We start from the raw sequence: 23,473 nt of genomic DNA, 5'->3' as shown, positions 1-23,473 counted from the left end.
TGGTAAGGATGGTGCGATCTTACTCTAGCCCTTGAGCTCCAGCAAGCATGATAAGTGGAAAACAGTGGATATAATGACTGCGTAATAGAAGGTAGTATGCTTTTGTTGGACAGTGTGCCGGGAGTTCAGTGCATTTTGGAAGTTTTGATAAAATGGTAGATAAATAGTGGAATGAAATTCGTCAACTTCCAATAATAATTTGAAGCTCATTTAACTTTCGGCAGCTGTGGAAAATGTTGATTGGCGTCAATGTAATACTATTCTCATTGGAACAATCTCACAAACCAGCATTTAGTATGACGAATCAGCTTATCGATCAATATGCCATATTCACAGTGATGCACACCCAACATCATTCAGCATACGCATGAAATGCGAAATACACAACGCAGTTTCGTAGAATTAGAAACATAATTCACCTGTAACAGCATGTTAACATGAACATTCTAGCGAATTGCTCGGCTCCGTCGCACGTTCCGATGAAGTGGTTGACGGTAACATGGCGGTTGGCCGGATTGGCTTATAACTAACCGAAAACGGTACCACCCGTTCATTCAAACCTCCTGTATCGCACACACACACAGCGCTATCGCTGGGAAAACTTCAAAAGCAGCAGGAGCAAAAATATCCTAAATGTGCCGGTGGCAGGCGAGCGACAGCTTTCCAGGGATGCATTGGAAAGCGAACGCAAGCGTACGCGACGGATGGACCGGTCAAAGCGTTGTTTCATCATTTGATCCTTTTTTTTTTTCGTTGCCAAGACAGAACTCCCTGCCCTTTGCGTCGACGCAGGTAAGCATAGTCACAGGATCGTGCGCTCGTGATGTTTTGATGACTTTCCGAAAAGCTTATGCTAATTTAGCGTGCTCAGCTGTACTAAGGACACAAATGGGGTACCGCGAACCGCAATTGGAATTTAGAAGCTCTGTATTAAGGTCAAGCTGTTTGCAGCGTTAGGGCAAAGGTTTGCCAAGGCAAGCATAACCCCTGCTAGCGCTATTTGGAATGAATTAGTTAAGGCACACACTATTGTGGTTTAACCACCATTGCAGCACCTATCCCGTGCGTGTTTCACCGAAAAGGCACGATTAAAATGAAGCAACAGAAATAAACAGTAACGCTACGGTCTCTTATTCCGTGGAACCGCTGTTAAACCGTTGTTTCAGTTTTGTTTTTTTGGAACGCTATTATACACTATGGTGATCCTTTGATTTCAAAATTGCACAAAAGGTTGAAGGATTATAATTAAAGATAAAAAAATTGGTGAGATTGGTTGGTCGATATTACGGCTTGCTCCCATTATGTCCTATTGAGCATTTTTTCAGTGAAAAAATAAAGTAATTATTACGACAGAAAACAGGTTTTTCAGATTTAAGTTTCATTTAAGTTCCATTAATTACGGATAATAAAAATCAGCCATCATCCATTAGCTATCAGCAATCGAATCGTATGACATCGAATATCAAGTTTCGATTTTTTTTAAACATTAATGTAATGACTATTTGAAAGTAAATTATTCGCAATTTTCTGTAGATTGATGCAGAACCCACGAAGCGTTAGCCGATGGCAGAAAAAAAATCGCGATGGTCCTCAAAAAATATTCCAAAAAATCTACCAGTAAAATCAGTCAAATGTATACAATATTAGCATCCAGCTAGACTTACAGATATCATAAGCATATTCAAAACCCGGCAAAACAAACACAACGGACGCACATTTCGTTCCAATTGTGGCCGATTTTCGTTTGCTTCATTTCGCAAGCAATTGAATATTCATTTATGCTACCGTGAATTTATCAACCACACGCCGTGCCGTGGAGTACTGCCACCGTTCGCAATCTAAAGCGTCGTCTGCAGCAGAAAAACATAATCTTAATTCGAATGGAAATAAATCCATCCCCAAGGCGTTCGGCAAGCCGGTTAATTTCGCTGCTGGTAAAAGGAAAATGAACAGCGGTCTTTCTATTCGCTTGCGATTACGAAGCATCCCACCGGTGTGTTTGTTCGCAGGAATGCGGGAGGAATTTTCCGCACCCGGCTGAATTGAAATGGAACATATCTTTGCAAGTTGTATATCAAAAGAGCGTTTTTCGATAACGTCTTTTTTTTGCTGCTGCTTTTTTTCAACCCCCAAACCGATACGACAAATGAAAGGAAATGTTCTGTAGACTGCAGAAGAATGTAACCGTGCGCATCTAGTAATGATGCTAATCGATGTTTTGGTATGACGTCTAAGGTCGCGTGGAAAGTTTACGAAGAAACCCGAGTAGGATGTTGACTTGCTGGAGCGTAAGCATTACGAGCAGATGAATATGCTCGATGATCGGTGTGCACAATAAGAAAAGGGATTCAATTTTCTCCCACCGCATGGGGTTGATTGTGATGATGTAAATCCACAATTCAATCCTTCCACGAAGATTAAATCGCCCACAAGGCGGTGAAGAAGCTCACCTGTATCTTAAAGACCGCCAAGAAAAACGGTGCGACCGATGGTGCTGCTGACGCAGCGTAAATTCTTTCGTGAGAATGATGTGCTCGTAGCGTATTACGCACCCAACACAACCGTGCCGTGGACGGATTGGCTTTGTTGGCAGTTAGTTTTGGTCCGTTTCTTGCTCACATTCATCCCCAGGCCCAAAAGGTGCCCTACTGAGCGCCCCCCTCACAGTGTTTGGCGTTTCCTTTACCCTCATACGCAAATTCTCAGCGTAAGAAGTCGCTTGAAACGTCAGCCACGTTAAGGAACACACGCTCTCACCGCAACCAGAAGGGGCGGTTGCTTCACCAAACCTTGCCGTGTGGAGAAAATCATACCATCCTCGTACCGCACCAACATGGAGATTATCGGCCCATTTTCATTCCATCTCCCACAGGTTCAAATGGGGGGCAAATGGTTTTCCCGAGGATAAAGGCGTTTTGGTTTTTGGCTAGTTAGCGGTTTTATCGGCAAAAGGATTCCTTACCGCAATGAGCATGTGCTAATGCCATCGTCACGCCACACATGTTAACGGTGCTACCTAGAAGGGCGCACCAGTTTTTGCAAAAGTTTGCGCTCGGCAAAGGGATATGGAATTTTGCCCAATTAGGCCGCATGATGTGTGTATAATTAGAGTGTGTTAGAAAGCAGCACATTTTATTAATAATCTAATGGGCTGAATATAGAAACAAAAAAGCTGAAGGGTTTCACAAAGTTGATAAAATAGTGACGATGACTAAAATGTTGTTTTTATCATTCCTTTTTGTAGCGTATCAGAAACACATAATGGACCGCAAAAGGGAATAGGGTAGAAATCCATTCCATGTTCCACGTACTCCGATGGGACAAGATGACAGATTTCTGTCCAATCTTCACTAATTGGAAAGAAAATATTCCTAGTAGTAAAGACTTTATTCAAACCCACTGTAGGAGTTTGTTTCTACTCCGTCCACCTAGTTCCGCTGTGTATCGAGCGTTTCGAAGCTTATGTTTCATTTTAGTTTCTGATGCATTGAACATAAGAACCTTTTTGTTCTTGTATGCACAAGACTTGGATTCCTATGAACAATTTAACTACAGAATTTAAAAAGAAATGACATATTGCGTCTACTAGTTCTCAGTGTTTTCACAAAAGAAGACGCCTCCGGAACATTATGGATAGAAATGACAGATCTCATTGGTTTATCTGTTTGATCTGTTGGTCGGTTGAAAATAATGTGGCACATTGGTGTTGTTTTTTTTTTGTCGAAATTAAGGAAAATTTCCATCCAAAAAAGCTGTATAATTTTGCACTAGCGGCGAAAGTGGTTCTAATTTGTGATAATGTATGAAGTGATGTTACTCGTTTGGCTTTCCCTTTGCTACTGTTTATTCAATTGTCCCTTAAGTTCATTTTACAATTCATGCGTTCATGCAACTTAATTCTACCATGGTTCATATGCCTAACATGTTGCGTCCTGTTTACATATATAGCTCCTAGAGTTGTCAAGTGCAGTATGCCAAGAAGAGTGAGTAAGCTTAATTGGCACCAAATCGAAATATTAAGTTACGAAAGACGAGATTTGGCCAACATAATTCAAGTCGACCAATGATCAGCATAATTCATGTCGTAAAATAGTATATTTGCTTCAAATGTTTACATAAAAGATACTTAATATTTTTTTTACAATAAAGAAATTAACGATAACAAACGCTTGAAACTCATTTCCAACAATAGTTATGCGAAACTAGATAATATTTTAGATAATATTAAGTAAACAATACGATGCAGTCAAAAATGACGATGAAATATTCACCAATGTTTGAACATTCCTGAAACACCAATTTCATTTCGGTTACTTTCGAAATGAAACACAAACAACGCTTTTGTCTAGAAACTACCACATACCACACGCACATGGTGGTGCATTCTTAAACCAATCAAAGGAAAGTTTTCGGAAAACCCTTCCTTTGTGAATAACTTGGCGCAGAGTAGCAGCATTACATTATTCATCGCAACGCTGCTAACCTTCCCCAGCAGGACGAACCATGGACGGAGCCACATTTTAATTATAGCCAACAATCGATCCTTTCGTATCGATCAGCACTAACAATGCCCGTCGGTGTGAAAGTGAAGACTTACATTATCGAAAATTTGCATGAACCTTTTGCTCGGCAACTACAACGACGCTTAGCTTTGGTAGCGAAGGCATTTCTGCTTCGTAAGACGTTTTATCCCTATGGGCTAATGCAAGAGAAATAGAAAATATGGAAATAAGTTTGATAACACCTTATAGTTGCATAACCGATAAGAATGACGCAAGGTGCACAAGAAGGTTAAGAAAATTTGTTTTCAATTAATTCACATAAAATAAGCACCTAACACTTCTCACACCAAACAACTAACGCATGATGCTTCAATGTGTAAATGTCAACACAAATAATTCGTTGTAGTTATTCAACACAATTTACCTTTCGACTCTGCTTTATGCCGTTCGAATCAACATAAATTCAATTATCGTGCATTAAGGACCAATCCGAATGAACCATTGATTGTGCCTTCGTCACCGTTATGCGCCGGCGAGCTATGTTTGGCTGTTGACGTACATAACTGCTGGATTTGGCTATGTAGTAGCAGAACGGGACAGTGAATGCAATACTTCGCTTGCTCAAGCCTCGCGCAATGGTGTAGACTTAAATAATCACTCAAATGGAACGGTGCACAATAATATTTGGGTCTGGCATTGACCTAGTTTGATGCCGGCAGAGTGTTTTTGTTGCTGTTAGTTTCTATAGTGAGCTTATTTTGCATACAACACAACATCATTCCATTTCTAACAATACTATTCAACGTGGGAGAGTACATATCTCATGCGGTACAGCGAGGATTGACACATAAGAGGATTGTTCAGTTTGGAAGTAGTGGAGGTTATTTAAACTGCATAACATTAGAGTAGTTGCATTAAAACAATATGCAACAACATACTGTAATGACCATTTGAAAGAATTAATAATGTTATTTTATAACAAAAGAGCTAAAAATAAGGTAACGTTTAAACATTCAAACTACTTGCGATTTGGATATTACGCAAAAATAATGAAACAGCCATTATTATTTTATTTCTCACTTTAAAGGCTATTAACTGTATAGCATGATGATAGACGCATCATACTACCGAAATAACGCTTAGACGAGGTTATCAAGCGCATTTTCAAAAACCATTTGCTTTCTCTCAAACCATTAGAGCAACGCAGCCCTTGCTCGATAAGACGATTAACTCCAAATGCTACATTTCATTAAATGAATTCCCTCGCAAAATTGTTCATAATCGAAACATTCCTCATGTAACATTTCACGCGCGCTTGTCGCACTGGGGAGTATTTTTTTTTTGGCAGGAGTAAAACCGTCAAATGGTAAAGCGCACCCGAATGGGAAAGAAACAGAAATGAATAGTACGAAAATCATCCACTCGATCGAGCGTACCGCATGCGAGCTGGGAAACGGAGACGTCGGGTGAAATTGAATTGGATAGTCACCACTATTTCGCTACTACTGGCACGCAATGAACCGTAAAGAGTGCTGACCGCGAACTGCTTAGGGCGGTCCGTCATGCAGGGGCCCTGTGGTTAAGCGTGAAAGATAGCTGCGGCAGAAGAATGTAGTCATGTCAGCGACCAACTCAACGGTAAAACTGCATTGCGGTGTGGAAAATTGCCGGCGTCACGGAACTGCGACACACGGTCATTGCTCGAAGCAATAAAGGAAAAATAAAGCATTTCGCAATTAAATCGCCCAACCGCAGCAAACGTTGTTGAGTATTGTGGTGAATCATAATGTATACAACCGAAATAATATGATTTATTGTTGAATTGAAGGTGAAGCTATTTTGCTGTACGGTTTCATGTTAAATCATTTCTTAATGTTACTTACTTGATATATTATTTGAAAATGAATAATTTTATCGCCATTATCACCAAATAAATAAATAAATACTACCGGCATTGGCAGTAAAAAGGAAAGCCTGGCCGAAATCTTCTGAGGATTTTGTTTGTTTTTGTTTTTTTTTGTTGTTATTATCTTGCTGGAGAACGATATCGTGACGATCGAAGCTAAGGTTGTATGAAACATTTATATTCCCCTTCAGAGATTATTCCCCATCATTCTAACCAAAGCTGCCAAAACTCTCTTTTTCAAGGACGATACGATAATCCTAAGAAGGATATTCGTGAACATATGTTTTATAAGGACATTGTATTATCTGCGTTATTTATGAATCACTATGAGTTATAGGATGAACGCTCTAATGTGCAACGAATTCGATTCGCTAAAACACTGTAGGTTGATCAAGTCATATAAATGACACCCGACAACCCAGCTCATATTGTACTTTCTGTGCGGGCAACGGCAACAGGGAAGGCATGATAAACACAAATTCAGGTGGAATGGAATCTCTTGGATGCGTGCAATAGAAAAGCAGCAAACACTGTTACCAATAGATGTCAAATATCATCAGAAGTGAATTAAAGAACTCCTACGATTGACAAAGACCATTAAGCGACTGTGGAACTTAAAAAACAGGAAACTAACTATGCCTGTCTGGTAAATTAAATTCTCGTGTCGGGTTTTATTTAGAATCTTGAGAAAGTTTCTCGAAACTCTTGGTAAAGAAACGGACGGTTACGAATGAAAACCAATTTCTTAATTCATCTTACATGCACTCCCGAACTGATGCAACTAATTTGTTACGATTGCCATTGCGGAAACTATGCTTCTCTGGATGATATTTCCACATCTGCCCGATGAGATGTTTAGTCGTCCAAAAGAGCACTTGTCCTTTGATCAAGTGGACGTCTCACGGACATCAAAAGGATTTTCGTCATCATGTCCACGTTCCGGTGGACTGGACATCATGACGCAGCTAAGCTACATCTCTGTTCTTCATCACCCCAACACCATCATCATCATGAATCGTTCACGATAAACGATATCTTCCGGAAATTCACCCTAACCCTAAAATGACCTCTACACTATCGTAAGGTCGTAAGGTCCGAATCGCAGATTGCGTTGGGCCGGGCAAAGCTCTATTTGTCTCGTCACCCCAAAACACAGCAGCTGCATCATCGCCAATGGAAGCGAACGAAGACTAGCGTCTGAATGGCATTAGAGTTGATTTGCAATTACAATTTTCCCCACCACCCAATCTCACCGTACTGCCAGCAACCTTCCCAATCTCGGGGGGGGTGTGGGTACTAAATGCTAAAACAATGGTGTAAAAGCTGTTGTTTTCCTCAGGACTTTATCCACGGAACTTTATCCGCTGCGCCTTCCTGGGCCGCCAACACTAGAAAGCCAATCTCAACACGAAATGAAATCAACATAATGGGAAACGGGAGGCAAAACACAAGTGCCCGACCAATCGCACGTGGAACCGGGAGGTGTGCACGGGAGGTGAGTGAGTGATTCGGTAAAAGGATTTACCTTAACTTCCCTTCCCTTTCAAGCCCTGTCTTCTCACATTCTTTTCCTTGCGAAAGAGTTTCGTAGTTGCACGGCTTTGCATAGCATATGGTGCTAAAGTCGTTGCCGTCATCGAGGACGTAGCGGAAGCATTGGACTCTTTTGCTTCAATCGTAGAGTTCTGCAGTCGTTTCGCAGGTCGCAGGTGTTACACGATTCGATGTCGATCCGAACCGAAGAATGGCAGCAATCAATTGATACTTGCGCACTTTTCCTTCGAGCAATGTCACCGGGAACGGTGCTGGGGTAATCGATGGCAAGCGGGTTCTCCTTTGACAGCGAAGGGAATAAGCATCAGTGTGAATGAAGCTTTTTCACACACCATCAACGATGAAGTTCCCAGTGGGAATGGGGCGTGCATGTATTAAGCTTTACAATGCCACTTTACAAAGGAAACTTCACCATCATTCGAGGGTTAAATAATTCTTCATTTCAAGAGACACTACAGCGATGGTGCAAGCATCAGACAATCTTAATTATCCTTTATTCCCAACACCCTGCACACATCACTTAAAACAATGCAAACACCGGGCTGATGACCCTCCCGAGTGTAGTATCGCTAATTTTAATCACTTAATCGCACATCGCCACATTTCGTATTGGGCTGTCAAATAAAGAAAGCAGCATAAGATGGGCATCAAACTACCGCCCGTTAGCGATCATCAACGAACCATAGTCCCGACATATGTTGCGTCCTTGTACGGGTTGTGTAAAATCGATGTAACACGAGCCCATCAGCGCACTCGATTGCACCCGCTCTCGATTGTGAAAATGATACACCGGGGGTGTGGAAAACGATTCGTTCCTCCGTCTGTTTGGTGGAAAACGTCACACGCGAGACTCGTAAAGTATCATTCGCACAGTGTGAAAAAACAATGTCACGAGAGGGGAGAATAAATATTCTATTAGAATGCCAAATCGCACCACTCGTGTTTCACCACGTGTGCGATAGATACCCACGGAAGACAGTGTACGAGGTGAGCAGCGAGTGTTTCATTCACACTTCACACTTCAGAGATCCGTTCTGAACATGCCACCCTTTTTAAAATATGCATATTCTTGAATAGATTCAAAGTAAGGGAAAAAGGACTCACATGCCTCACCTCAAAGCGATGGGTGTTTTTCATGACTTTTCCCATTCGCACCAGTCGCGCCTGTAGGACCGCACTGAAAGGACCTGAAAGGATCGCTTTTTTCCGCCCACTCCTCCCTTAAAATCATTGAGCTGATGTACTGATTCTATTTTTCGTTCAATAACTTTTCCTTCCCCAACCCGTACTGCTGCTACCTTCTGCGGCAAGTATTCGTCATTGAAGTCATCCCCACTTTGGTTTGTCAATATTTTTCGCACCAGCAGCAACACGTTCCCCAAGAATTCCGGCAGCACAAAACAAGGACCGGTAAGGATGTGATCGTTTTTTTTTTCTTTCATTCTTTTCGACAAAATAAAGCACAACAAAAAACCGCCCCCCAATCCAGCAACTGATAGCGCACACCCCAAGGCAGGGAAAAGTGTGCGAATAATGTCACACCAGCCGATCGATATCAAGGCTTCTGTCGAGTGAATATAGAGCTGCCGTTCGAATTTCAACCGCGGCTGTGATACGTACGGCAATTGACTGCCGTTAAGCGGGTGACTTCGGCGTTTTGTGTGCGTTGCGAAGCGGAAACGGCAAACAAACGCTAGTGACAATTGGGAGCAAACTTCCGGGTGGATGTTTATTGCGAGCAAATCAGATACGGACGTGAAAGGGTTAAGGGGGGATCTCGATTTCTTTTTTATTTCGACCTAGCCGTACTTCCGGCACTTCCTGATACGGTTTTTTTTTTTTGCAAAAAGTGTTGCCACTTGCCAGCTTTTGGCCGGTGGATGAAGGAAAACACCGCAAAAACAGATTCTCCGAGAAAAATCGGATCGTATAGGCTCTGAACGTGGCGTTCATTTTTACTCGCCTTGATCCATCGGGTAACCTGTTTACCTTTCCGGCAGGACTGCTGGTGGAATTGATTTATCCTTCCATTGTCGAATCCCTTCCTTTTTGCGTGATTTACTTCATCGCTGTTTGCTTGCACAAGCACTGATTAGCGGCCGAAGTCCTGTTGAGCATTTGTTCACAATGGAAATTGTTTGTTTCCTGTGTTTCCCATGTTTCCCATCGATCGAATCCTTTTCCACTCCATCACACGGACCGCGAACCAACTTCCAAACAATTCTAGCCGCTTAAAGAGAAACAAAAATGACATTCTATGAGGTCACGAACGCACACTTACGCACACGTGCTGGTAGAAAGCCGAAGGATAATGGATTCGATTTGCGCGGTAATATATACGCAGAACGAAGACGGCGATCCCCCACGAGTGTCTTCGATTTTTAAGTATCTCTTTAATATTCATTACCACTCTATTAGTGCGAGTGCGACGATTTATACAAATATTTGCCCGCCGGATGGGGATTGGCCGGTCCTTTTCGTTCCCAGCGAAGCAAAAACGAGCAACTAAACCGATCAGTCCACCCGAGCAAGCACAACCCCAATCGGGCGTGAAATATCAGCCGCCGGAAAAGCGTTTACCACGGATAGGAAACAAATTCGGTGACAAATAGGCTTTCTCCCAAACTCAATAAGCACCCCGAACATCTGGGGGAGGACGCCGGCGCTGCGGTCTATACCATAACAGTGAAACTTTAGCGACCAAACTCGCAGGCACGTGACCGGTCTCTATTTGTCATCCGTCTTTGCGGTCTAGTCTGAAGGTCGAAAAAGGAATTTCGCTCACCGCCGTGCAACAGAATTGTAAATTTCTCCCGCGCTTTAAAGCCCGCAGGGTGGTTAGTCTTACGGTATGCGGACGAAAGAGTTTCTCACTGGTCGCAGACTTTGGAGCGAAAGTCAACGGCCGGACGCGGTAAAGAGTTAAACCATCAAACTGCCTACCGCCTGTGGGTAGACTAAGTGTGGATCAAAGCATAAAAATAAACACCAAACACCGCTGCGCCAGACATCGGAGGCGAGCCTAGGGCAATGGATGGGCCTGATGATGGATCAGTTGTGCTCCAATTAGACGACACAACTTCTGTGCGACCAATAGCAACGTAAGCAGAAAACTCCAACCGGATTCCAACTGGTACATGGCGGTACGAGACGTCACTTACTTATGCTGTGTTTTCCCTCATTTTTTCAACTTCATCTTCATCTTTCGTACTTTTCCTATTCCTACACAATGACGCCTTTTTTTTTGGGAAGCTTTACATACAGTCCTCATAACAAAACAGCATCAGATTATGTGCGAGCGACGACACTTCAATAAGGCTCGTCCCAATTATACACTAAATTGCTAATCGGATTTGTTTTATTGGTTTCGGCCAAGAAAGGACAAAAGTTGTCGTAAAACCCCGTAGGCACGCTGTTGTTGCTTCTTTTTTTGTTTTGCCACAGCTAACTTCAACACACCAAACAACCAACCCTACGCCGAAAGCACAATGATGAACGTGCGGGTAAGCTGACCGTAAGAAACCGTTCCGTTTCGCCCATGAACCAATGCCTTGGAGTGAAAAGCACACGGAATTTACATTTGAGTGACAGTTTGTGCGTGGAAGACAACAGGACTAACTAAACTTTTCATCGGGCTGCTGCGTCAGCTTGTGCGTGAAGTTTGGCACCGGCGTTTGCGGGTATTAGAATATACTTTCCTCGTTTTTGTCGTCGAACAATTCATTAAACTGCAAAGACGACGTCCCGAACGTGACTGGGCGGCAGGAAGGAAAAGGCAGGCCATCGGGCGGAGGGGGAAAAGGCAAAAAAAAACACTGTCCAATAAAATTGATTATTTTGTGAGCTGCGAGCTTTTTTTTTCTCTCGTGGAATGAATAAAATTAAGCTTCCGTCTAAAATGGCATTTAATTAAGTCGGATAATTTAGGCAACTGATTAAATTGGGTGGGATTTTGTGCTGTTGTTGAAATATTTAGCTTAATTACCTCCCTGATAATCGATCGTCGTATACCGTCTTGTTGTCCCACTACCGTATACGGATGGCTAAAGTTATTAAGACGAGCTGTTTTCATTGATAAACAGCACGAGTACACCTTGGCGAACTGATGTACATGTGATTTTTGGGGGTTTTAAAAAAGAAACTTGCTAGAACTAAATCGATACACTCCAATAAATTTCACTTTTCTTGGAATTGCGATCATTTTAGCCGAAATTGAAGAATTTTAACTAATAAAACAACGATGACGGTTATGTTTTTAGAGTTAAAGTTTTTAGAGTTTTTAGAGATATGATGTCCAATTTTAAAGGGAAAATTTTGGGGAATTCGCATATAAAATTGGGAGTTCTTTTATTACCTTTTTTTGTGAAAATCCTCAGTGCTTCAGTTCCTCAATAAATTGTTTCTTTTAAATACCTCAAAATATTTCCTCAATACCTCAACAAATCCTTTTCTTAATTGGACTAGATTGTACCTTTTGACTGTTTGTATTACCATTATTCGAAATCTATCTTTTTTGTTTTACAATGTTCTCATCACATTATGCTTTTTTTCTATTATCATAATTTTCTTATCACCAGCAATGGGTAATTTTGAACACATCTTCATCGCCATTAGATTCAGTCACTCTTTATAATTCACTCCCCCGATCGGACGAAAATTCTACAGCGAGCTACTCCGCGCACATTAATTAATTGAAATACTAAACCCATTACGACACATCGAATGACAACATTAATTGATCGATTAGGTCCGGGTTGCAATGCGGTACAGTGTATCAATATCAGCGCTCCAGCCCCCATCATAGGCCAGTGTGTATCATTAAAATATCCATCGTCAATGTTTGGCAGCGCAACGTCACAACACTGCACAACCGATGCCAACATCAAATGGTTCCCGGTTCGTCTACCCGTGCTGCAAGGAAGCAGCAAACCCCACCACGCGGAATCGGAAGCGAAATCCATCCATCTTTCGGTGACAGTTATTTTCGCTCGTCTCTGTCGATCGCCGTCTCCCGTTCGCCGGGTCCGTTGGCTTATGGTCGACGGAAAGATAATGCCTGCCCGTATCACTTACACCATCGTCTCACCGAATCAATCACTGAACTTGGGTTACGCGACGTTTTTTTTTTGTTTGTCTTCCATGGCATGGGGCTACGCTTGTCCTTCCCGTCGTCTTCCGGAAGCGAACGTCTTCGATACCACTTCTCGCACAGCTACTGAGCGGCTAGCTTCAAGCAAAAACCATATTCAAACGGAAGACGCATCTCACCAACACCATCCATTTTGCCCCTTTTCTTTACAGGCGTCTCCTTTATTTCCACTGTAACACCCAGTGACGCATAAAATATCGCGTCCAAAGTTTCCGCAAGGCGCACAGAGCACGAAGAAACGGAAGACGACGAGAAAAAAGAAAAAATAAAAGAACGAAAGTAAGAGAAAAATCACCCAGGACGCCGATAAAAAACAGAATGTTTTAAATCAATCCATTTCCACCCACCCGCCAATACTGTTTGCTAAACGTGGCGATCTAAATATGAGGCAATGAGAAGTAAATATTTTAGCACTTTTCAGATGTCGTGGGAAAATGAAGCAAATGAAGATAAAATATATTTATATATATATTACCGTTGCCTAGGTGTTTGCAAAAGTTATGTGTGAACAATTTTATGTTCCCCCAAAAGCAAAAAAGCAAAAGTTCAACAATTCGTAAAAGGAATTTCCACATACGCAAAATTCCAATGAGAAAAAAAAACGATATGGAACACCGTCGGTATGCACACTCGTACAAAAATAGAAACTTACTTCGGTTTAGACGAAGCAAATAATGCTCCACTTCTGCAGCGAGCAGCAGACATTTCAGCACTCCGAAGCTTCCCGGCTCGATAGACGAAAAAAGTTTACCAGCGGCTACGATGATGCATGGGAAATTAATATTCATCCCAGCGACAGCGCCGACCGGACCGGACATTCAATCGTGTCCTGTCAATCTATGCTCATCCACAGTCCGGACCACAGTAATCTATTATTTCCACCCACTGCCATCAAACACATACACCGGTTGGGAGCGAAACCATTTTTTTTTCGTTTGTTTTTCCCTTTTGTCGGCAGCGACAGTGCTCTCGTAAAATAAGTTTGACCTTCTTTACGAATTCTTCGTTCCGGTGGGAGGGGGTGGGGGGGGGGGGGGTTGTATCATATCAAACCACGTGGCGACACGGCACTTCATAGCCGCACGGCAATCGTCATCATAACTGTCCACAAAACGAAAAGTGAACTGGGGGTCACCTGCCTTCAGGCGGGTTTGCTTGAACATGGCTGCAACACAAATATTAGATACCCTCCAAGGACAAGGTCGAAAGCATAATTTCGTACGAATCGATCGTTTGCGATCGTCATTCGTTGCTGCTTTCGTATTATTGTACATATTCGCATGCAGTACTTGTTTTGTTTTGTGTTTTTTTTTTTCGTCTGCCATACTCTTGTCATTCATTTTCATTTTGTGTGCATTTTAATTTTCATTCATTCCGGTCACGGTCACCGGTTTTCCACACACAAACACACACTGAACAAAGCAGAACTCATCTAGCACTGATGAGTGCAAATTTATGTTTTGTACATCGGGCATAGCCATGTTCCGGCAAAATGGCAAAAACCATACAGGAAATGAAATGAATCATCTGCAAAGCAGCTTTGTGGGGTAAGTTTAAAGCTTTGGTTTTGTGTTTTGGTAGAAACACGCAATTTGTTATTTAATTCTGAACAATTCTTTAAGTACCAAAAAAAACTATTAGAAACAAACCACACAAGTTTGATTATTTTAATTTGTTTTAAGTTAAATAGTATTAACTTTATCGATTTCAGTGAAAGCGAGTAAATATAGTTTTTTTTTCAAACTTAATCCATTCCGATTTGTTTCTGGATGTGGTTGAAACCTTCCCCCAATTTCTAAAGAACACACTTAGCCGGCAACAAATTTGACCACTGAAAGCATTCTAACAACTATGCTAACAATCTGGCAAACTACTGCCCACAGGGTAATTCAGTTGATGGCACGAAGCCGTAGAAAGTGAACCGGTTGGCACAAAAACTATATCCTTTGCGAGGCAAGTCTCCAAACAACATTAACACGTTAGCACCACCGGGCAATGGCGTCATGTTGCACAGAATCGAGCCATTCAGGAAGCGAACGGCCCCCGATTGTCGACCATGCACCGTGCCTTTGGGTACATTTGGTTGAGGCTCTGATGAAAAGTGTCCGCACGTGGCGTGTGTTGAAGCAACATAACTCTTAACATGCACATACACAGGCGCGCGCGCGTGCTTCCATACAGTTGCGTCCTGGTCCAGGTTTGGTGTGGTTCGGTAACATTTAAGTTATTTCCCGCGGGACATAAACTGGTCGCGTCGGTCCGAAGCTGCCCGTGCAACAGAAAGGTTTGGGAGCTTAAGTATGTGACCATACCTTCCTAGGGTGGCTAGAGTGGCCATTTATAAAACGAAATTCGTAAGCTTACCACCGCCACGGACATTAAAGGAAAATGAGTCCCCAGAGGAGGGTGGCTCACAATGCTGAGACTAGAGACCACACCCGAACGGAGAGAGTGCCTCGAAACATTTTTTTTCCAAACTACCAAATTCGTCTTTCAACAATGAATGAAACAACAACGAAAAAATACACACACACCGGAGTCAACGGCACCAACGCACAACGAAGAAAAGAAAGGTGCACGACGGTGCAAACGTGACCAGAATTTTGGGGTAGCCCGCACGGGTGACACTAATGGACTTATGTTTTACTTACTTCGCCCGCACCCGAAGTGAGCAGTGAGCCTGATTGAAAGGTGCGTAAAATTTTATGATTCAACTTTTAAACCACCCATGGGCGATGGGGGGATGGGCAGGATGTGAAGGTGACGCATCATTGAAACAAGGCCGTTAATAGACGGATTATTTTCCTCCCGTGACTAATCCAATGAGATAGATTGCACGCCCGGTGGATTGCGCGATGGGCGGAAAAAGGATTTGTAGTCAATGGGTGTTTGAATGTGTTTCTTTTTATCCCTACGCTTTGGAAGCGTTCTGTAGCGTTGTAATTGAATTATACGTTCATGGAATAAGTAACATAATTGCTTAATTAATGGTGCTGCCTTTTACAACGTCAGTTACGATGATGCTCCTCTAAGCACGATACGAGGGGTTTACAAGTGCTCCGGTTTTGTTTTTATTGGACTCGAAAAACATAAAAACTTGTTTGTTAAATTCCAGTTTGTCGAAAACATTACTGATGACATCAGTTATAAAGTTTTGCAACTTCCCCTAGCAGCGTAGAGCTTATACTGTATAGGACAAAGCAAGTACCAAAAAACCAAACCAATGTGAAACTTTAAAGAACTTGTTTCATTTTTAAGTTTAGTAGACTGCATTTGGGTGCTTTTCAATCGATATTTGAATGATTGATCGGTGAGGTAACCTGTTCAACGTGTTCCTTCGTGAACCATAACTAAATTTAAACTGGACTAAATAAGTGAAACTTAATTTTTTCGATCGACTTTGATGATTGAAACCTTATTTATTAAAACGTAGTACATAGCTAGGTTTACAGGACGTTAGAGTTACCATGACCAGTGCTTGGGAGCTTATGTCTTTTCGCATGTTCACTCTTTCAAATAGCTATCAAATAGGATATAACACTGAATTCATTTGGAAATAAACTAAGAGAGCAAACTGGGAAATCAAAAACGTTTTGCAGTATTGGACAGTATTAGAAATGGGGCACTTTGATTGATTTATAGTGGCGCCCCCCGTGGACAAAAATGGAAACTTTTGACAGCGTTTTGTAGAAAACTTCGCGCAATTTTTTGTGTCCCTGCTCCAAGATATTTGACATGCAAGAGGAGAAGCGAAAACTGATAGTGCACAACTATCTGCAAAATCCAGCAGTGTCATCTCGGGAGCTGGCAAAACAGTTAAGTTTGCCTAAGTCGACTGTTGCGCGAGTGATTAAAAAGTACAAACAGACACGATTGTTCGTAAGGTGCAAACTAAGCGACGGAGTGGAACCGTGAATCGTGAACTGCGATTGAGAGTCAGAGTTCGGAAAATCAAGGCTAACCCAAACATCTCCGACTACGACTTGGCCAAAAATCTTAACGCCGACCGCTCTACTGTTCGGCGAATCCGACTCCGAGAAGGTTTTAAATGTTTTCGAGCAAGTAAACATCCCAATCGAAACATGAAACAACAAACAATGGCCAGAAACCGAGCTCGGAAGCTGTACGACCAGGTGCTGACCAAAACCGCATGGTTGCATTTTGATGGACGATGAAACCTACGTGAAAGCCGATTTTAAACAAATCCCGGGTGTTATAAATTTTATAAGGCTTATGCTCACGGCAACGTCCCCAAGAGATTCAAATTTGTTATTGCCGATAAATTTGCTACAAAATTTATGATTTGGCAAGGAATCTGTTCATGTGGCAAAAAGACCAACGTGTTTGTGACAAATAGGAACACGAATTCGAATTTGTACAAGAATGAGTGTCTTAAGAAACGTATTTTGCCATTTATTAGGTCTCATCATGGGTCAGTAATGTTTTGACCTGATCTAGCAAGCTGCCATTATAGCAAGGACGTGCTACAATGGGACAACGGTAATGGTGTGAAATTTATACCAAAAAACGCTGAATCCACCAAATTGCCCCCAATTCCGTCCAATAGAGCGATATTGGGCAATAATGAAACAAAAACTAAAGAAGAAGGGTGCATTAACTAAGGATATAATACAAATGAAAAATTGGCGGAATTTAATGGCCAGGACAGTGACTGAAGCAGCTGTGCGGCGGTTGATGGGCGGTTTTAGAATTTCTTCGTAAAAGCGAAGTGTAATTTTTTGCATACATTTTTTTAAAAATATATTTTATTGAAACCTACGATTCATTCATACAAAGTTTTTCAATTGGATTAATGGTATAAAAGATACCCGCTGTGCAAAGTGCCCCATTTCTAAATGAACAAAGCCTTACATTAGCGAAACACTTTCCCACACACACGATACGGCTTAAAACATAATGAAGGGACACCAGGGATGATAGGACCACAACACAACCCGAGAATATTCATCGAATGTTTGTGGAATGTGTGGAACAATCCTCTGTTTTCCGCTAAATAAAAGCCATCAAGTCATAAATAAAATTATACAATTAAAGTCTTCACCAGCTGAGCAACGAGTCATCGAAAATGGGATACTCTTCCGGCGACTGACAAACAAATCTTCACTATCAACTATAAATTGGAAGACGAAGTTTCAATTTTGGAGATGTCTTACGCTTCTTGCAGCGGGCAGACATGGCGATGAGTAATAATTAATATACTTGTTTAAAATTCCAGTCCGCCATTGCTTCGGATTTACAAGACAAAAGTTACATTTGATCGATACGCTAACGAAGAAAACGTAGTCGTACCGTTAATGGTGATCGTCGAAAGTTGAAGTGTTTGAACGAGTTGTTAAATACCTTTGTAAACTTATGCTGGACTGACTCTATTCTGAAAATAGTTAATTTATTGAGGCACCATTGGAAGTGGCAGTCCAACATACTTGGATCGTACAAACTGTTGCTATTGCATCAGCTCCACTTGTTCTTCCCGATACTGCATATGCACGACTCATTATGGAAGTATGGAACTTTCAACGCGTTTCGTAATATAGTTTTATGTGTAGAATTCCAGCAAGGCACCATATTTCGTACGATATGATACCTTTATTTTACACAACATCACTGTCACTGTTGCAAACTCAGCCTATCTATCATCGTCTGTAATCTTTCGAATATGTTAATGCATTGAGATTTCTTACAAGCGGCAGAAGAAAGGGGTTTTTTTTTCACCGTTTTCACCGTTGATTGCAGGTTTCTGTTTCCTCCAGGGTTTCTCTCTGCTCACACCACATGTTTTACGCCTTCATTTTGTAAGGCTGCCGGGCCCGGTTGCGCCATGTCAGCTCCGCAGGGTGACATCGAAACTTGCCGATGGTACGCTGATTAATGCTAATGGCAATGGTGCTTTCGGCCTTCCACCGGATCTGATGTTGATTTTCGTCACCATGGTGAAAGCGAACCGCGCTCCAAAACCGTATCCCGTGGCATCGGCATCAAGAAGCAGCTGGGAAAGCAGCGGTCGCCACTGCTACGATTTCGATCCGGATGTTTTGAATTTTCTAACCGCCAATCGATCCGGTGGGTTTGATTAGCAGACGTACAACGAATCGAAAAAAAAAACCTCCCTCCCCCCAAAGCAATAGAGTGCGTCTTTGTGTGGAGTGGTATGTTGTTGTTTTCCGTTCGACTTGATCGACAGCCCTTTCGGTATGACCGTGGGACTCGGTGGCGAAATGGTTCACGGCGATAGGGGCATGGCGTGCAGTTGGTATTTTATTTTCCTTCTGACTCAACCCGGTGGCGCGTAGCAACGACCGCAATAAACAAATTTGCTTTGCGCTTCATTGCAGCTCGCGGTCGGGATCCTTTCGTGAGCAGAAGTTGTGTTTTGTTGGGCTCGATGGAAACAGCAAATCGTTCTGCTCTTTGATGTCGGGGTGCTCTTTTGGCGTCAGCCTGATGGTGTGTTTTTTCCGTTTTTATGTAGCAAAACAGGTGTATCCGAACCAGTGCGTGTGTGTGTGTGTGTGTGGGGACTAAAACGTCTTTCATCTAGCCAAGCGGAAAGGTAAACCTCGGAAGGCGTCGTCCGAAAATAACGACGGTCACCCCTAGGTGATTGCTTATCAAAAACATGCTCCAAATGGCCATTTTATTGTAAATTGCCCGTTCTACAGTACCAAACAAAAATTCACACGTCAAAAATGTGGTAAATTCAACACTGTGTAACGCATCGTAACGGATGATGGTAAAACATGAAATACGTTGCTCACGGGCGGACAGCGTGCAAAACAAAAATAAAACGCCAATAGTCCTCCCCCCGCTTCCAAACACACGGGCTATGCTTCATGTAGTCAAGACCAGTCAAGGCAACACTCACACATTCGTGTGTACTGCTGCTACGCATGCAAGTTTAATATCTCCTTCCAGTTCTTCTTCGACAACCCTTCTTCGGTCTGCACAAACCGTAACCGGACCCAGACGAGTTCTTTCGATTGGGGTCTCTGTGGCGTGCCACTAGGACACGGTGGTACGGATCAGTACGAGCTGATGGACAGCACAGTTGGTGTTGGTGCTTGGAGCATTTTTTTTTTTTTTGCAGTTAAAGATCAAAATTTCATTACAATTTATTTTTCGTAAGATTTAGTTCTTCTCATAATTTTCGATAGAAATTAATAGTTGAGAGTATAAGTTCCTACAAAAATATACCTATTTTTTGTATTCTCTTCCGAAAGTGTAATCTCTATTAACAATTAGAAATCATTACCTCGAAATTTTGCCTTAAAAGTTGCTAGACATTATTACTGATCATCAGATTGATCGTAAGAACTGAGATCGTCGGAAAATTGGCGTATTCTACAGTGCCAAATACCTTTTTGCCCTTCAAAACAAAACAATACTTTCATGTTGCAACATTCATCTAAATATTCTACGTACGATGATAGAGAAGATTATAATAAATTGAGGGAAAAATCCTGTTTTTTTCAACTTCGTCTATGCCCGCCGTTACAACGATCGAAAATGTAGTCTAATATAGGATGAAAACATAGTTTTTTTTTAACCGGAAACTGGCAAAATCAACATATTCCATTGTTAGGCACTTAAAGGTTCCTTTTAAAACAAATCCCGAATATCACCTTTTTCTTTCCGAAACGGCCTGAGTGTACTGGCCCCTTAAGACCCATGCGAGAAACCGATCCAACGGTTGATTCAAGCATCCCTTCGACCTGTTTCTCCATTTGCAGTCCCTTTTACCACAAGGGCCAACTTTGCGTCTCCGTTGTGTCGGTGGTGGGCTTTCGGTTGGTTGCCGCCACCCTTTCCATTCTGCGCTTTCACGGTTCATTCGTTCGTGTTCTGTCTAACCTACCCCGGGACCGTGGAATGCAGTCGAGGCTGGTCGACGCAACCAACCACCCCTGACAGACGGTAGATGTATGCGCGCACGGTTATAAGTGTGCGTGTGCGCGTGGAGGGCGGGGGGGTGGATGAAGCAGCGAAATGAAATCGAGCTGAAACAAACAACCGCTCGTCGGACACTGACCAAAATAAAGTGTAGAAAATATATTACAATATCAACAACAGCAAAAACTACACAACAATCTAACATCCCACCCGCACGTGTGTAGGTGTGTTTTGTTGTGTGGTGAATGTAAATTAAAAACAGAATACGGTACAAAACAACGCAGCAGAGCAGCTTCTGTTGTTCGAGAATAATAGAAGCTCTCCATGACGACGCGGGCTTTCCCCCTCGATCGTCACCATCTTCATTCACCACCACCAACACACATACACGTGTGCCCTTTCCGCGTGTTTTGCTCAAGCGCTTCAAAACGGGGAGCGAACCTCCTTTCGGGTGGAGCGAGGAAGGGGGCGCAATGCCGGCAAACGGCCACTGTTTGATACCCGAAAAAAAATGCAAGCCTGGCCACCCATCGATGGCGAGGCAACCGCCCCGATGACGGTGGAATCGATGGCTTTTCGACTCGCGTTTCGCGGGGATCTCCATCGAAGAAAATGCTCGCGCACACACACCCACAACGGTGGATGTGTATTAGGCCCCCCCCCAAAAGCCTCCACGCCTGCTCTGTGTGTGCGTGTTTCGATCTCGCGCAGTTTTATTTTATTCGCGGATAAACTGTTTAAGCAAACACACCAACAACAGCGGCCGCGCGTTGGTCGCGTCGCGTACACGCATACAGGGGCAGACTGGGGGGTACAGTATAGAGCGCAAAAGATAGCAGAAAAAATACAGATTTTATATCGGTGCGCGATAATGTGCACGTCAAGCAACGCGTAGAACCAAACACCACGAAGAAGCAACGGTAACGACTTGATCGAGCGTATAGGAGCGCAAGTGGGGGGCAGACGCAGACAAGACTGGCTGGACGCGAAAATCTTCCATCGGCTGTCGAAATGTTGTATCGTTTTTGCATCGAAATTGGCGAAAAAAAAATCCCTCCTTGCAAACTAGTCACCACAACTCCCGCCCCTGCCACTTCTCTTTGTGCCTGTTTTATGTATGTCACAGAGTAACGTTTTTTTTTTACGTGGCTCAGCATTTACTGCCGCTTGGTCGTTTGAGTCGCCCGGAACATGAGACAAACAGAACAACAAAAATGCCACCCAATGCATGTACGGTGGGGAGCATAAATTTGGAGAAAATTCGTTGCTCACGATCACGACGAAAGATGCTATAAAATGGCAATTATTCACCCGATCAAATAAGCGGTCCCGGCTCACAGAAGACAAACACATATAAGGGTGTTTGTTTTTAGATTAAATTTTGAAACAAACATTATGATTAACGCTGTAAAGTTTAGGATTACTAAAACGCCACTTCGGGTCGAAATGATTTGTCAAGTTTGAGACCACAAATGCCTCAAAAAGTACAGTTGTTTTTAATATACAACAGTGATCTTATATTATCAAAACATGTTGAACAAAAAATTATAAAAAATATACACAGCGCGTTCCATAAGTATATCAAAAAGCGTTATTTGCGATTTTCTTACAATCCGGAGAAGAAAGATATAAAATTTCGTGTCTTTTATAATTTTTCACTCATTAATGAATTAGTCATTGTCAAAAGAACTCGTTCATGAGCCGTATCATAACTATATCGACACTTGATATTGTAATTTTAACATCAATAAGCTATTTTGGCCCGTCCAAAGGCAGGAATAAATGGCTATTACAGTTACTTTTGTATTTATTTAAATTGGATACTTTGAATATTCGTATATTTTTATATGCGTACGGTGATCATAACTTGTGCGATAATATATAAGTTAAAATAAAAGAAACAAACCTTTTGCTCTGCGTAAATTTACTGCACCTTGATGAGTTGTTTTAACAGGAGGCTTTTTTAATATCGCGCTTAAAACGGGTAATAAAACACAATGCACAACACTGTAGCATACACAAACAAACACCGAGAGGAGCGATAATTCACATGCTAAATTGCACTTTCAAGAACAACACGGCTTAAATACACTTTGCAACCATGAATATTTTCTTCCTTGCATGAATTTATTATTTGTTGCTGTTGGTGAAAACACTCTTAAGGTAAATAGACAGAAAAATAACGAACGATAAAACATAAATTTTCTACAGCAACACTATTTTGACAGATCGATCACACTTGAGATTTTACGATCACCTTTTTTTTAGCCCATCACAGAGCCCAAAACACCTTTGTACACACACTCACACACCTGTACCATGTATGAAAAGGGCATCGCCTCCTTTTTTTTCGAAATACTTTTTCCTTTCTTCTTCTCCACACGCACGTAAACACACACAAACGCACACGTACGCAGTAAAGCAATGGTGGGAATGGTAAAAGAGCCTAGCCCA

The 23,473-nt window shown here is 42.2% G+C and overlaps 1 protein-coding gene across 1 annotated transcript in view; it reads right to left on the bottom strand.

The window, feature by feature from the left end:
- The window catches only part of LOC128309514 (transcription factor mef2A), a 92,248-nt gene extending 69,264 nt beyond the window's left edge, over positions 1 to 22,984 (bottom strand). The window contains exon 1 of the mRNA XM_053045921.1: positions 22,926 to 22,984. The gene's annotated coding sequence lies outside the window, so the exon portion shown is untranslated. The remainder of the gene's footprint in view (positions 1 to 22,925) is intronic.
- Between the last annotated feature and the right edge of the window lie 489 nt (positions 22,985 to 23,473).

Source organism: Anopheles moucheti, chromosome 2, assembly GCF_943734755.1.
Source record: "Anopheles moucheti chromosome 2, idAnoMoucSN_F20_07, whole genome shotgun sequence".
NCBI classification, from domain to species: domain Eukaryota; kingdom Metazoa; phylum Arthropoda; class Insecta; order Diptera; family Culicidae; genus Anopheles; species Anopheles moucheti.
This window is presented reverse-complemented; position numbering and strand designations above follow the sequence as displayed.